Source organism: Juglans microcarpa x Juglans regia, chromosome 7D (genome assembly GCF_004785595.1).
Source record: "Juglans microcarpa x Juglans regia isolate MS1-56 chromosome 7D, Jm3101_v1.0, whole genome shotgun sequence".
NCBI lineage: Eukaryota > Viridiplantae > Streptophyta > Magnoliopsida > Fagales > Juglandaceae > Juglans > Juglans microcarpa x Juglans regia.
In genome coordinates, this window is record NC_054606.1 from 16,943,184 (window position 1) to 16,957,330 (window position 14,147).

Here is a 14,147-nt window from a genome sequence, read left to right on the forward strand (position 1 = left end):
ATGTTACGTGCTACGATTTTTTCAAGTTTCTGACAAAGCTCACTGGCCTTGTAGAAAGACTCAACATCTCTAAAAATGGTGGGCCAATAAAGTCCACATTGTATAATTTTGGCAAAAATTTTCTTGGCTACAAAATGGCCTCCATATGCCACAATATAGCAAAAGTGAAAAACAGAGGTAAACTCATCATCAGAAATACATCAACGTACCAATTGATTAGCACAATACATAAAAAGATAAGGAGTGTCGAAGTAATAAAATCGTACCTCTGCAAGGAACTTACGCTTGTCTAGCACTGTCCAATGCTCCGGCCTCTAGTCAATGACAAGGTAATTCACAATGTCCGTGAACCATGGAGCGCACGACATTGCAAAAAGATGCTCATTAGGAAAATCATCATTCAAGGAAGGAGTGGATGTAGACACATCAGGTAGTTATAGTCGTGACACGTGAGATCAGCTACCACATTCTCGGCTCCCTTCTTATCCCGAGTAGTAGTGTCAAATTCTTGGAGCAAAAGAATCCAACGAATCAGCCTGGGTTTGGCATCCTTCTTTGCCAACAAATACTTAAGAGCAAAAGGGTCAATAAAAATGATAACAGGGGACCCAATAATGGAAGAACAAAATTTATCTAAGGCAAACACAACCGCTAACAAATCCTTCTCAGTGGTGTTATAATTTTTTTTTCCATCATTCAAAGTACAACTTGCATAATAAATAACCAAAGGTTTGTTGTCCACTCTTTGGCCAAGAACGACACCAAGAGCGAAATCACCAAAGTCAATCATAATCTCAAACGGTAAGTCCCACTAAGGAGATTGCATAATAAGGGCAACTGTTAAGTGTTCCTTCAGGGTCTTAAAAGCATGTTGGCACTCATCAGTCCAAACAAAAGCAGTATCATTTTGCAACAAAGTACAAAGTGGTTTCGAAATACTACTAAAGCCTTGAATGAAACGTTGATAGAAGGCAACGTGGCCAAGAAAAGAACGAATATCCTTCACTGTCTTAGAAATAGGCAATTGAGATATTAATTCTATCTTGGCCCTGTCAACTTCTATGTCATGTTCATAAACTAAATGTTCAAGTACCAAACCACTAGTGACCACAAACTGGCATTTATGCCAATTCAACAACAAATTTTTCTCCTTACATCCTTTAATAAATACAGTAAGATTTTTTAAATAGACATCAAAAGATTTATCAAACACGAAAAATTCATCCATAAAAACCTCACACATGTCATCAAGCATGTTAGAAAAAATGCTCGTCATACAACGCTGAAAAGTAGAAGGTGCATTGTATAAACCAAATGGCATTCCTCTAAAAGCAAAGTACCAAAGGGACAAGTAAAGGTTGTGAAACCAAATTTTTTTTTTTTTTGGACTATTTGTGTCGGACTTACCCAATCTCTATCGGAGATAGGATAAATAATGCCCATAGCTAACAATTTCAGCACCACTTTTTTCACCACCTCCTTCATGGTGGGATTCAACCTCCACTGCATCACAAACTGGTCTCGCATCTCCTTCCAGAAAAATGTTGTGGGTACACATTGAAGTGTCAATACCCTTGATGTTTACGATGCTCTAGCCTATCGCTCCTCGATGTTGTCATAGCACTATCAATAATTTGGCTTCCTGCTTCAAAGTAAGCTGAGAATAAATGCCTACTGGAAATGTGCCTTGAACTTGGCCTAGAAAAATGTACTTTAAGTCCTCAGGTAGTGGCTTCAACTCCAGTGTTGAGACTTCTTCTTTTGATGACTTCATGACTTCCAGTAAATCAAGATCTTCAAAAACTAGCCTATGCCAACTGCTCGTGTAACTCACATCTAATAACTGAGGAGACCCATCTGTCTTTGTCAACTACCCCTCTGATTCTATCAACTCTAATGACGAAGGAACTATCTCAACAAGAGCCTCAAACTACTTGGGAAAATCAGCCTCAAATGCACTTTCGGAATCAAATACTGATAACAGCTTTGAAACTTCAAAATCATATACCATATCAACTGCATGCACCTCTGAATTGTCGCATCCACTAGGCATCTTGCAAGCGTAGAACACATTCGTCTCCAATGTCATATTCCTGAATGTGAGCTTTAGTACTCCATTTTGACAATTCATCAATGCATTGGAGGTAGCAAGGAATGGGTGTCCAAGGATGACAGGAGCATGGTAAATAGTGGAGACTAGTTGGTGCATATCAAGAACTATAAAATCCACTACATAGTAAAATTTGTCCACCTGAACTAGCACAACTTCAACAATATCCCTTGGCATCTTGACTAATATGTCAGCCAACTGTAGTATGATGGAGGTCTTTTTCAGCTCACGTAATATCAACTGCTCATGTACAAAGAATGGTAGCAAGTTCACACCGCTCCCCAAATCAAGTAGAACTCTCACAATGCGTGACTCACCAATCATAATGGAAATGTTAGGAGAGCCGGGATATCTGGCCTTCTGAGGAATCTCGCTCAATATCAATGCACTGACTTACTCTGTTAGGAATGCTTTCTTCTTTACATTCAACTTCCTCTTTAGTGTGCACAAGTCCTTCAAAAATTTTGTATATGAAGGAACTTGTTGTATGGCATCCAAGAGTGGAATGTTAATCTTCACTTGCTTGAGGATTTCATGAATCTCAGTATGGTATGTTTTTCTTTTGGCCAGCTGCCAATTTCTGAGCATAGGGAACCATAGGTCGGTACCCCTACTAGTTTCAGCCTTTGCACTCATAGGCTTCTTTGACTCTGGTCTCACTTCCTCTAGTTCTTTTTTGGCTTCATCAATCTCTATTACATCTTTAGGTGTAGGAGCAACTACTTGTCTATCCATGGTCATCTCATATTGGGGAATTTCTTTCCACTTCTCAAAGTAATAACGGTTTTCATTGTCTCAAAAACCCTCCTGGAGACATTATGCACTTGTTGTGGTTCTTACCAGTATACTTGAGAATTAGGTTGAGGTTGTGCTAAAAATTTCCCTCTCTCTAGGGTGCTTAATGTTGTGCTCATTGTATTAATGGTGCCCGAAGATTCATTTATGGTCTGAGTGTTCTATTTGTTTATGGTGGCCTGAATCTGCTTGAATTTCTAAAGTGTATTGGCCATATTTGTAGTCAAAACACTTCTTTGGTGGAGCAAATGGTTTAGGCTGAGAACTCTGCATAGCTACATGAGACTAAAATCATGGAGGTGCAATGAAGAGATAGCCCTGAGAAGTCTAATATGGTTGATATTGGTGTTGAGGAGCAACCTGATGAAATGGCTACTGAGAGGTGGCGGAGACCGGCTAGGCTGATCATTCCTCCATGAGAAATTTGGGTGATTCCTCCACCTCGGATTATATGTGTTGGAGAAATGCTGATTATGTGCTCAGCTAACCTAGTTCGCTAATTGCATCTACTCAGACCCATTTTCCTAAAATACTGGCATAATCAAGCAATCCTAAGTCTTGTGGCTTGAATCAGCGCATAAAGAGCATGCCTCTATTGCTTTCACAGCCTTCATTTTCTCCATCTCCATAACCTCTAATCTTCTAATCAATGCAACTATTTGGGTTTGAATGTCAGTGTCCTCCTTAAGCTCATATTTGCCTCTACTAGTAATAGCCCTCAGTGGCTGTACTATCAACGAAACTCGATCAATCTAAGTGTTCCATTGTTGTGCGCTATTGGCAAGATAGTCAAAAAAATAGTAATGTTTCATTAGGTTCCTTGCTAAAGAATTTTCCGTTGCACATTATCTGAACAAACTGCTTGTATTCTGGAGTGAGACCAATGTAAAAATAGTTCACCAGCATCCAAGATTCGAAACCGTGATGTGGACAGATGTTTACCAAATCTTTAAACCATTCCCAACTGGCCTGGAAAGTCTTGTCAAGTCTTTGATTGAACTGGTTGATTTGCTCTTATAAAAATCGAGTCCTCTAAAAAAGGAAAAATTTTCTATAAGAACTCACGCTGCATATCAGACCAATTGGAGATGGAATTGGGCCTCAAAGAATTAAACCAAGTTTTCGTTTTATCCGGTAAAGATAAAGGAAATAAATGAAGTCTAATAAATTCATTAGTAATTCTTCTATTGATAAAATTAGTGCAAACCAACTCAAAGTCCATCAAGTGCTAGTAAGGACTCGAAGAATCCATCCTATGGAACTAAGGTATCATTTACAAGTAAAATAATGCATGAAAGTGTATTGGTGCGAGTGGAGAGCAAATAATCCTTATGAGTGCGTGGTGCAGGTGCAGCCATGGATTGTTCAATTTCAGTGTCCTCGCTATTTGAACAACCTTAATACTACTCTTAGTGTTCGATATAACTCTGAACAACCTATTTGAAATATCTCTCACCCAAGACATGAACCAAATAGCAGAAGTAAGGTTCAAGCGACTGAGTAGTAGGTGATAACTCAAATGTGAAATCAGAGATGTAGATAGAAAAACTTGTTATGCTGAAAATATCTACAAATGCACATAATCGTAACAAGTTGGAAAGTGTTTTAAAGAAAACAGACGTCAAACCCACAAAGATTAATTATGATATTGAGTACTGAAATTCACTAAATTAATTACTATTTGAAAAACTAAAATTTAAAGAATAGATTATCCAAATTAAACTGAGGAAAAGAACATTAAAATTAAGATATATATAATAAGAATAGATTTAGAGCATTTGATTTCAACTAGCGAATCCCACACACTTTATTCTTCCTTGTTATAGAATTCCAATTATCCCAAGTTGATGATAAAAATTTCATAACTATTCAATATTTTCTCTCGAACAATACTAAAAATATCTCTAATTAATAACTTCATATCTCTATATGAATTTAACTGATTAGAGACTTAGTAAGTTTTTTTGGATTTTTCTTGAAAATAACATTAATCGCGGTAAAGTATCTCAACTTCTGCTTAACTAATGATGCTTAACCCTAGAGCTTTAATCACAAATCACCTCTTGATCTCATTAAGATTCAATAGATCAAACAATAATTAGCTAGAAAATTGCAAGCATTAAGAACAAGGAATGGACACTCGATCATGAAAATATTAAAAATAAAATAACTCAAAATATAAATTGTGTGTTCAATGCTAGACTACATCAAAGTTCTAGAAAATAAAATTAGCTCATAATGAAATTGAAAAGAATAACAATAAAACTAGTGTTCTTCGTTGGAGTCGGTTGATGAAATATGTGACTCTCGCCTCTGCCCTCCAGATCCGCCTCCTTGAAAGAAACTTAACGGATAATCTTTTGACTAATGGACTCTAAAATTCAGACTTTTCCTATTCATCCCACAAGCTAGGATTAAATAGATGTCAAAATTCAAATCTGAAAACAAGATAAATGTGGCTACAATCTAGCCTAAAGACCTAGAAAATAGTTTCTAATGATAAATGTTAATATAAAAGAAAATAATCCCTAGAACAACGGAATTATTTCAAAAGGGAGATTTAGTAATAAGCAGCTTGATTTGCGCAGTTTGGGAGGATTTGGTAGTCCGCAGATTAATTGCAAAACTCGAAAGGGTCCCACCGGGTAGATGCCATGTGCACAGAATATAACTGGTTTACTCACCCAATGGCCAAGATGTAAGGTTCCTAACCTAGATGAAAGACTCCTCTCGCCAACCTACCAAGCAGTAAAGCTGCTCATCTTTGCTAGTTGTTGTCCTCGATGTCGTTTAGGTTGGTTTTTTAAGTTGGTCGTCTAGACTGGTCAGCCAATCTAAACGCTCAAAGCCTTGTCGCCATGTTTTCTCACCCAGGAGGTAAAACATCTCACTCATTGCCTAACTCTTGTCGCCCTTTTTGGTCGCCACTGGCTCTCCTCACCTAAATCTCCTCGGCTCTTTTCAGATCTCATCACCTCTCATTAATCTGGATCCATAGTCTCTTCTTTTGTACCAAAATGTTCTCATTTCATACTAAATCTTCTCATTCTTTCAAATCCAAGAAAATAAAGAAGAAATAAATAAAATCAATAGACTTGAAGGAAAACTATCACTTTTCATAAGTAAAAGAGTAATAAAAATCACACTTATCAGCGAGAAAAACAATTGAGAAAAAAAAAAAAAAAGTCAAGACACTTTCCCCGGCAACGGCGCCAAATGCTTTGCTCACTCAAAAATGAGCAGCACAAAGGCTGTACCAAGTGCAGGAGGGTGTCGCATAATAATTAGGAATAAACCTCCTAGATTGTCTCCTCTGAGAAAGTCACCTAAAATCAAGCTCATGTAAAATGGTGAAAATATTCGCAAAGAGAAAGTAAAAGTTGTGATATATTCTATGAATGAATGAGTGCAACGGGAATAAAAAGGGCACTGATCGTGGACCATATTCATATTTTTAGATTTTTTACTGTTGCAATGAAAAGTAAAAGACTAAGATGCAAAACAGTAAACTAATAACTAAACTAAACACACTGAAATTAATTAACCAAGAAGCAACTTACTAAACTAATTTAATTAATAGCACATTAAACGTTAAATCCGAACCTAAATAAACACCAAATTATAAAGCAAGCTAACTAATCTAACATTAACCAACTAATGAGGCAAAACAGAAAATTAAATCTAAATTACCCACCTACTAACCAACAAAACTTGCCGAACTAATTTCAAGACTCAAAATTAACAACTAATCTAACAAATTGAAATTAAACAATCAAGAAACAAACTAAGCTAAACAATCTTAATTAACAAAAAATTAATTAACAAAATAGAAATTAATTAAGCCCTAATTAACCCTTAATCAATCTAATGTCTAATGGAACTAAGAGATTAACAAAACTAAGCGAAGAACTAAGATAGATTATAAAATAATTGAAAAGATATGAGCTGGAAATTGAAAAGCCCTAAAATCAAGATTCTAGGGTTCGTCCTTGTATTTAAATTACAAAATTCTCAAAATAAGTTCATAACAATTATAATACTTGTTAAACGGAAGGTTAAAAGAGCTAGGAAAACAACACCAACATCAAAGTTAAACAAGCATGAAATAGAATACACAAAACCAAATGGTTCTAAGCCCAAAATCTCAAAAATACCCCAACGTGCATGTGTTTTTTCTTCCTTCTTAATATCTTATGCTGTGCATTTTGGAGAGGAAAGGTACCGAGCCTTTTAGCATCAATGCGTCTCTTGGCCTATATGAAAAAGTAGAAACCAGAAAAAAGTAAAAGAAAGAATAAAATATCAAATATGTGTTGTGCATGTGAAGAAATATTGTCCAATTAAATCACAAGTTATAAAATTAGGCATAAATCATGCTATCAACAAATTTAAACCACAACTTGGATTTGTGCCTCTTAACCATTTTTCCATCTGAAACCAATACTAATGTCATGAAAAAATGGAAATCTATTAGTTCTAGATGTATAAAATATGCAATAATTCAACTCAATCAAAAATCACCACCACTCAAGGTGTCACTAAAGCCCTCACTTCACCCTTCAATTTGTGTAAGAGGCATGTAGACCATCCATCTCTCATTTCATCCCTTTCCCACACGTTTCTTAAAGAGAAACTTAGAAGCACTCTTGGGCAATTTTTTGAGTTTTCTTACTTAGATTTGTGAAGCCTTTATATGTATTTTCTCGTGATAATTCCTGCATAAATGTTATTCCTCTTTAAGTCTAGTTACTGTGGATACCTTTTTTGTTGATTTTCATGTCATTTGTTCGGTGAAAAGTTATTTCAACCATGCAAAGGTCATTATGAGCGATAAACTGGATAGTATGTTGTATTTTGGAAGTTTTGACCAAGCTAATAGATAGATCTTGGTCCAAATATTTTATGGAGTGTAGTTAACATATTTATATGAAAGTTTAATAAGGATTCGTTGCATATTATAAGCTTTTGATAAAATATTTTCTTAGATCTACAAAGTTAGAATTTGGAAGGAGTAAAATACTTTTTGTCTTATGAAAGTTTGAATCTTTTGTGGTTTAATCTTACTCCAATGACTTTAATATTTTTATTTGATGATCCTATGCCTTTGATCTACATGTTAGGATTTGGTTTTAATATTTTAGGTGTTGATTTGTGAATATATGATTTTTATGCAAGAGAATACTCGGTTAGGTCAAAGGTTTCATGATTTCAGCTAGATCCATGTTTTGGTTTATTTTTAGTCACGTCATCTTAAGTTTAATTCTTGGATCGACTTTAGGACATATTTTTAATCCATATGATGTTGTTGGTTTGAAGCTTTTATCAAGGTATGTTTCAGATCAAGTATTTGATCAAAACCAAAGTTGAGAAAATTCTATTTTGATGAAGTGGAGCCAGTGCTTCAAGTTGAATTTTTGTGACTTTTGGTGATTTGTATTGATGATTCAAAGCACTTTAGTTCTTAGGAGTTTGTTATGGACTTGTTAGAAGAAAGTTTCGAATGTTTGGAGTGTGTTATGGACATATTTTTGGAGTTACAATGGAAAATCCATAAGTTAGGGGTAAAATGATCATTTTCTCACTTGTAGAGGAAAAAAAATATTACTTTTACTCTAAACACTAGTATTTTATATGTTTCTATTTGTTAGTGATAAAGTTTCTAACTTTTAGAATCCCTACTTACAGTTTCTCGTGTTTCGTGCTTAATATCCTATAACACGACAATCATTGTAAGTTAGCTCCTAACTATTATCAGATTACTATGTATGTATATGGGTAGGGGAACTACTATTCATTTAATTCTATTACCCTATACGCCATGTTACGTCATATATGTCTGTTACTTAATACATTCTATCATGAGATATTTATCTGTCACACAATATATTCCATCATGTAACTTTTATCTATTATACAATTTACTCTGTCACTTAATGTTATCTGTTATACATTATGCCATGTCATATAAGGTGGTCTGTTGCATATTATGTCATGTCACGTAATGTTGTATGTTGCATGTTATGTCATGTCACGTAATGTTGTATGTTATATGTTATGTCATGTCATGTCACGTAATGTTATATGTTACATGTTATGCCATTTTACGTAATGTTGTTTGTTTCATGTTAAGTCAAGTCATGCATCTCACGTACATGTCACATCACATTATGTCAGGTCATCTATCATTTCATTTCATGTCACGTTATGTCCCAAGTACAGAGTGCCTCAAAAATAGTATTTTCTTAGTCAGTCATGCCTAACATACTCATGACATAATCACTATGACTGTTCAAGTATCTCTATTTATAATTCATGCGAGAAACTTTGGCATAATCATTTTAATTGTTAGAATGCCTTTACTCAAATGCTCTTGGCGTAATCATTCTTATTGTCAAAATATTGTTAAATACTCCTGATGTAATTATTCTGATTGTTAGGTTTCTCGTTTAAAATACTCATGGCATAATTATTTTAATTGTCTAACTATCTCTGACAGAATATGTAGGGCAGAATCATTCTAATTGTTCACTATTCCTGACAATATAACTGACGAAATCATTTTGATTGTCAGAATCCATGGATTTTAACGTTCATGTTCATGTTATGCCCAGTTCATGTTATTCAAGTTCTATTCTACGTTCAGTTCAAGTTCATGTATTTCACGTTTAGTTTTTTGTTTGAAGTTCACATTCATGTTTCATGTTCAAAGTTCAAGTTCATTTTAAGTTTAAGTTCACGATCATGTTTCATCTTCAAGTTCCAATTTGTGTTAAGTTCAAGTTCACATTCATGTTTCATGTTCAAGTTCAAGTTCACATTAAGTTCACGTTCACGTTCATGTTTCATGTTCAAGTTTAAGTTCATGTTAAGATTGATTTCACATTTATGTTTCATGTTCAAGTTCAAATTCATGTCATATTCAAGTTGAATTCACGTTTCAGTTCATGCCATGTTACAGATCAAGTTATTTTATGTTTGCTTATAACTTTGATTATGCATTCATGCATTTATTGTCATGCATGCATCATTAAGCTATGTGTAGGTTTTCTGTTAACTTGTTGAGATTTGTACTCAAATCTCACGGTGGTAGTCTCAACTACAATTTTCCCCATAATGTGCTAGGATCAGGAGGCACTTCAAAAGATTGACTGGAGACAGTCAATTAAATAGCGACGGCATAACGCGAACCTTATCGTTTCAATGTTTTGATATATAGATCGTAATATGGCATCCTTGACCGAGTTTTGCAAACTATTCGATTGATTAGCCTAGTAGATACTTTAGTTTCTGCCTATACTTATGGAGCTCTGTCTCTTGTACTTTAAGCTTACAGGCCTTTCAAATTTATATTGCAATCATATAAATTTTTCACTTCAATGTCTATATGTTTCAAGTCATTGGGTTATTATTAGTTTTGTGCATAATATTGTTCTAAAAAAATTATCCAATGCGAATATTGCATACTCCTAGATGCATGTTAAAAACATTGCATCTTTATCTATCATGAACTGGACAGGTAACCTTGTGCTGCATGTCTTGACGCTTCGGATGTTCGTCCGATCCCAAGTCAAATCTGGGGGCATCACAACTATTTACAAATTTCTCCCTTAACTCTTGAAATTTGCAAATAGGCCCCTAAACTTTCAATAATTTTAAACGGGCCACATATTTCCCCAAAATTCACAAACCTCATGCATTTTCTATTCCTAACCCATTTTTTTACTTAGGTTTTTTATTCAAGCATCTACTATGAGAACTCTACCTTTGCCGAGACTCCTAAACCCTAATTTTCACTTGGTGTATTTTTGGTCCTTCTTGCATACCATTTACGCCTTAGTCCGAATTTAACTATGAATCATTTCTTAGTCCCTAGCTTAGTATCATGTTGTGACATTAGATGCACAGTCATCACAATCAAATATTCATCATATTATGCAACCAACACAAATAGAACACAACTATAAAACCCGAAACCCTAACATTGTATCCTTAGCATTTCTCTTGCAAATGAACATCAAGAATTTCCATGAATCACAAATCCTAACTTCTAACATACTACTCATTCCTAGAAGATAATGCACAACACTAAGCAACAGTTTCATTAAAACCAAGTGAAAACTAGGCTACACACAAAACCTAGAAATCGAAACATTTGTGTGCTTTGTTCTTGAATATGTGACTAAATCCTTATGTAACATGCAATTTTTCTTGAACTAATTCATCCATGCTCATCATAGATAAGCCTTAGCTAGGATTCAAGATTAAAACAAGTGACAATGTAAAAACAAGTGTGTTTATCCATATTCATCAAGGACTCAACTCAAACCCTAGTTTCATGGCTAAAAAAAAAAATTAATTCATTTATCTAACAATGTCGGTGCTAAAAGACCTATTAGTATCTAGGATGTCTAAATCCACATAGGATCACTAAAAGACCTTTTTTTACACATGGCACAATCCTAGCCATCAATTTGAAAAACCATTGGACACTTGTCAAAAGGAGTAAAAGTTTTTAAGTGATGTAGTGTGAATCAAGCCTTGCCATCATGTCTCTTACACAATTCACTAATCCATCCAACCAAACACTATTTGACCAACCAAAAGAGAGTTTCAACCCTAATGAAGCCCTAAACTAAGTGAAGCAAACCAAAATCCCAAATGGTTAGGGTAACCAAACCCAAAAAAGCTTGCACTTGATTTTGATTATGTGAATTCCTACTTGGTTTAGCCACCTTCATGAGCAATAAGGGCACACTCTTACACTGGCATCCACTCTCTTACACCTTGGTAATTACATTTGACTAAGAAATATTAGAACTGAACCAAACCCTAACCGAAACCCCAATGAAACCTCAAATGGAGTCTATTCGGTTAAGCTCCCATAGTCCAACCAAAACTAGCTTGTTTCACCAAGCTTCCTCAACAAGTTTCCCACCACTTACAAGGCCATATCCTGGCTTCCATTCCACCACATGATTATCCCCAAATAGTTTCATTTATGGCAAGTCAAACAAGAACCATGAAGCCACTCCGTTTTTCCCACTCAGTAGCAACAAAACACCAGCCCCATTCCAGCCTTTTCCTTCTCCTTTTCATAAGTTAACTTCACCTCAAATGTCACTCACTCAACCACCAAGTCAACCCCTCCTATACTCCCCCGTTCTCTTCATTTCCTCCCCAATTGTCTCAATTTCATTGTTTTTCTAGAAAGGAACCGAGAGGGAAAGCTAGAGAAAAATATGGGCAGCTTTGTGTTCTTGAGTTACAACCCTTTGTAACTTTTTTTTTTTTTTTTTAGGGGTTGAAACCACTTCTATTTTGTTAAGTAATGAGTCTAGTTTACTTGGGAGTGTATTGATTAATTTATCTTTTTATACTTGTTGGATGAAAGTTGGTATTGATGATGGAAGGGTTCAGTTTGGGTGATTATTAACGAACCTTGGAAGTTTTGTGAAATTTGGATGAAACGTTGTGTAGATCTTGGTTTTATTAAGGGTTCACATGATTTTTATGCAACTTATGGTTTGATTCAAAATATGTTAGGTTTTTATCAAATAATTTTGCATGATCTATGAAGCGATAGAAACTGAATGGTCAAAAAGAGTTTTTGTTTGGTTTAGTTTGTGATTTTAGCCCTAGAATCTTGATTCTATGATTTTTATTTTTGTAAGTCTTGTTCTTAAAGCTTTGATCTATGGATTAAGAATGGATTTTGTGAAGATTTATGACTTAGGTCTTTGTTGGATTGCTAATGAACATGCAAGAGTATGATAATAAGCAGGATTTAGAGGTTCAAGATTTATTTCATGAAAATCAAGGATTTAGTCACCATGATTCAAGTAAAAAAGCATGCATGTTCAGTTTCAATGTTTTAATGCAAACTGATTGTCATATGTTGAGTTTTGTGATTTTTAAAGTTATTCAAGCATGCTATCACCTAAGTTTGATTTATGGACATGTTAGGAGTTAGGTTTGTGGACTTTTGGACTCTTTGGAGTTGATACGAAAATATTAGACCAAGAACATCAAGATTAGGTTTGGTTTGACCTAATCTAGATGTTTTGGATTATTCTTGGAAGTGTTGAGTTTGAATTTTTATGCACTGCATGATTTAGTGTTCTAGCATGATTTTATAACTAAGGATGTAATTTTTGTGAGTTAATAATTTTGGGCATGTTAGTGTGTTACATGGCCAAGTAGGCACAAAATTATGGGTTTTAGCTTTTAAGCGAATTGGCCAATGAGAGTTTTCATACTTAGGATTAGTTTTTAAAAATTCAAAGTTCATATTTAGATTTAGGATGAAAGTTACATGTGAAATATAAACTTTGATAACTTTTAGAGTTGGTTTGCAATTTCCTTAAGTTTAGGTGCCAATTTATAATTTCCCAAAATTGAAGGTAACTTACAAATTTGGCCCTAAGTTAGTAAGTTTTATATTTATGAGGATTAAGTGAGATATTCTAACCCTAAAATGCCTCTCATTTCAGCGTACATTTCTTTATTCTATGCTTATGTTTTACACAACAATCTATAAGTTAGCTTCTAACTTACTTTAGGTATTTTTATGTATGTATGGTGGTAAGATTTCATTGATCATATTCATGTTCATTTATACCTATTTAGTTATTTAATTATTTATAATATGTCATGTCGTGTCATCTACTACTGTTACACGATTATCTGTTACATGCCATGACTGCCATGTTATAAGCATTGAGTAGGTCATGAAATATTTCTAAGTCATGCATGAGTATTTTATTTTATCACAATCCCAAATGATAGGATGGAGAGTTATCCTAATGGAACTCCTATGTCCACTTTGCTGTGTTTAAATTAGATGTGAAATTTCCTGGATTGACAAAATACAGTTAACAGGCTTCGAATAGGGCCTTAGTAACTAGTTATGGAGCGAAGTCAATCACCCAACATCGATGGTGCCAAAATTACAAGTTTATAAGTGCAAGTTATTATGGTGCAGAAACCTGTGATGTGATACAGTATCCGCAGGAGCACACTGCCCTTGGGGAGTTGTGGAGAATCCATTTTTCACGTAAACAAACATGTATATGTAACAAGGTCTCATGTTCACACCAGCATGTCAAGTTCATGTCAATTCACATTATGTGCATGTCAAGTTATGTTATTTCTATGTCAAGTCGTTATTTTCAAGTCACTTCATGCATGTGCAAGTCCACGTCACAAAGTATACATGTTATATTACTGTCATGCATGCCTATTT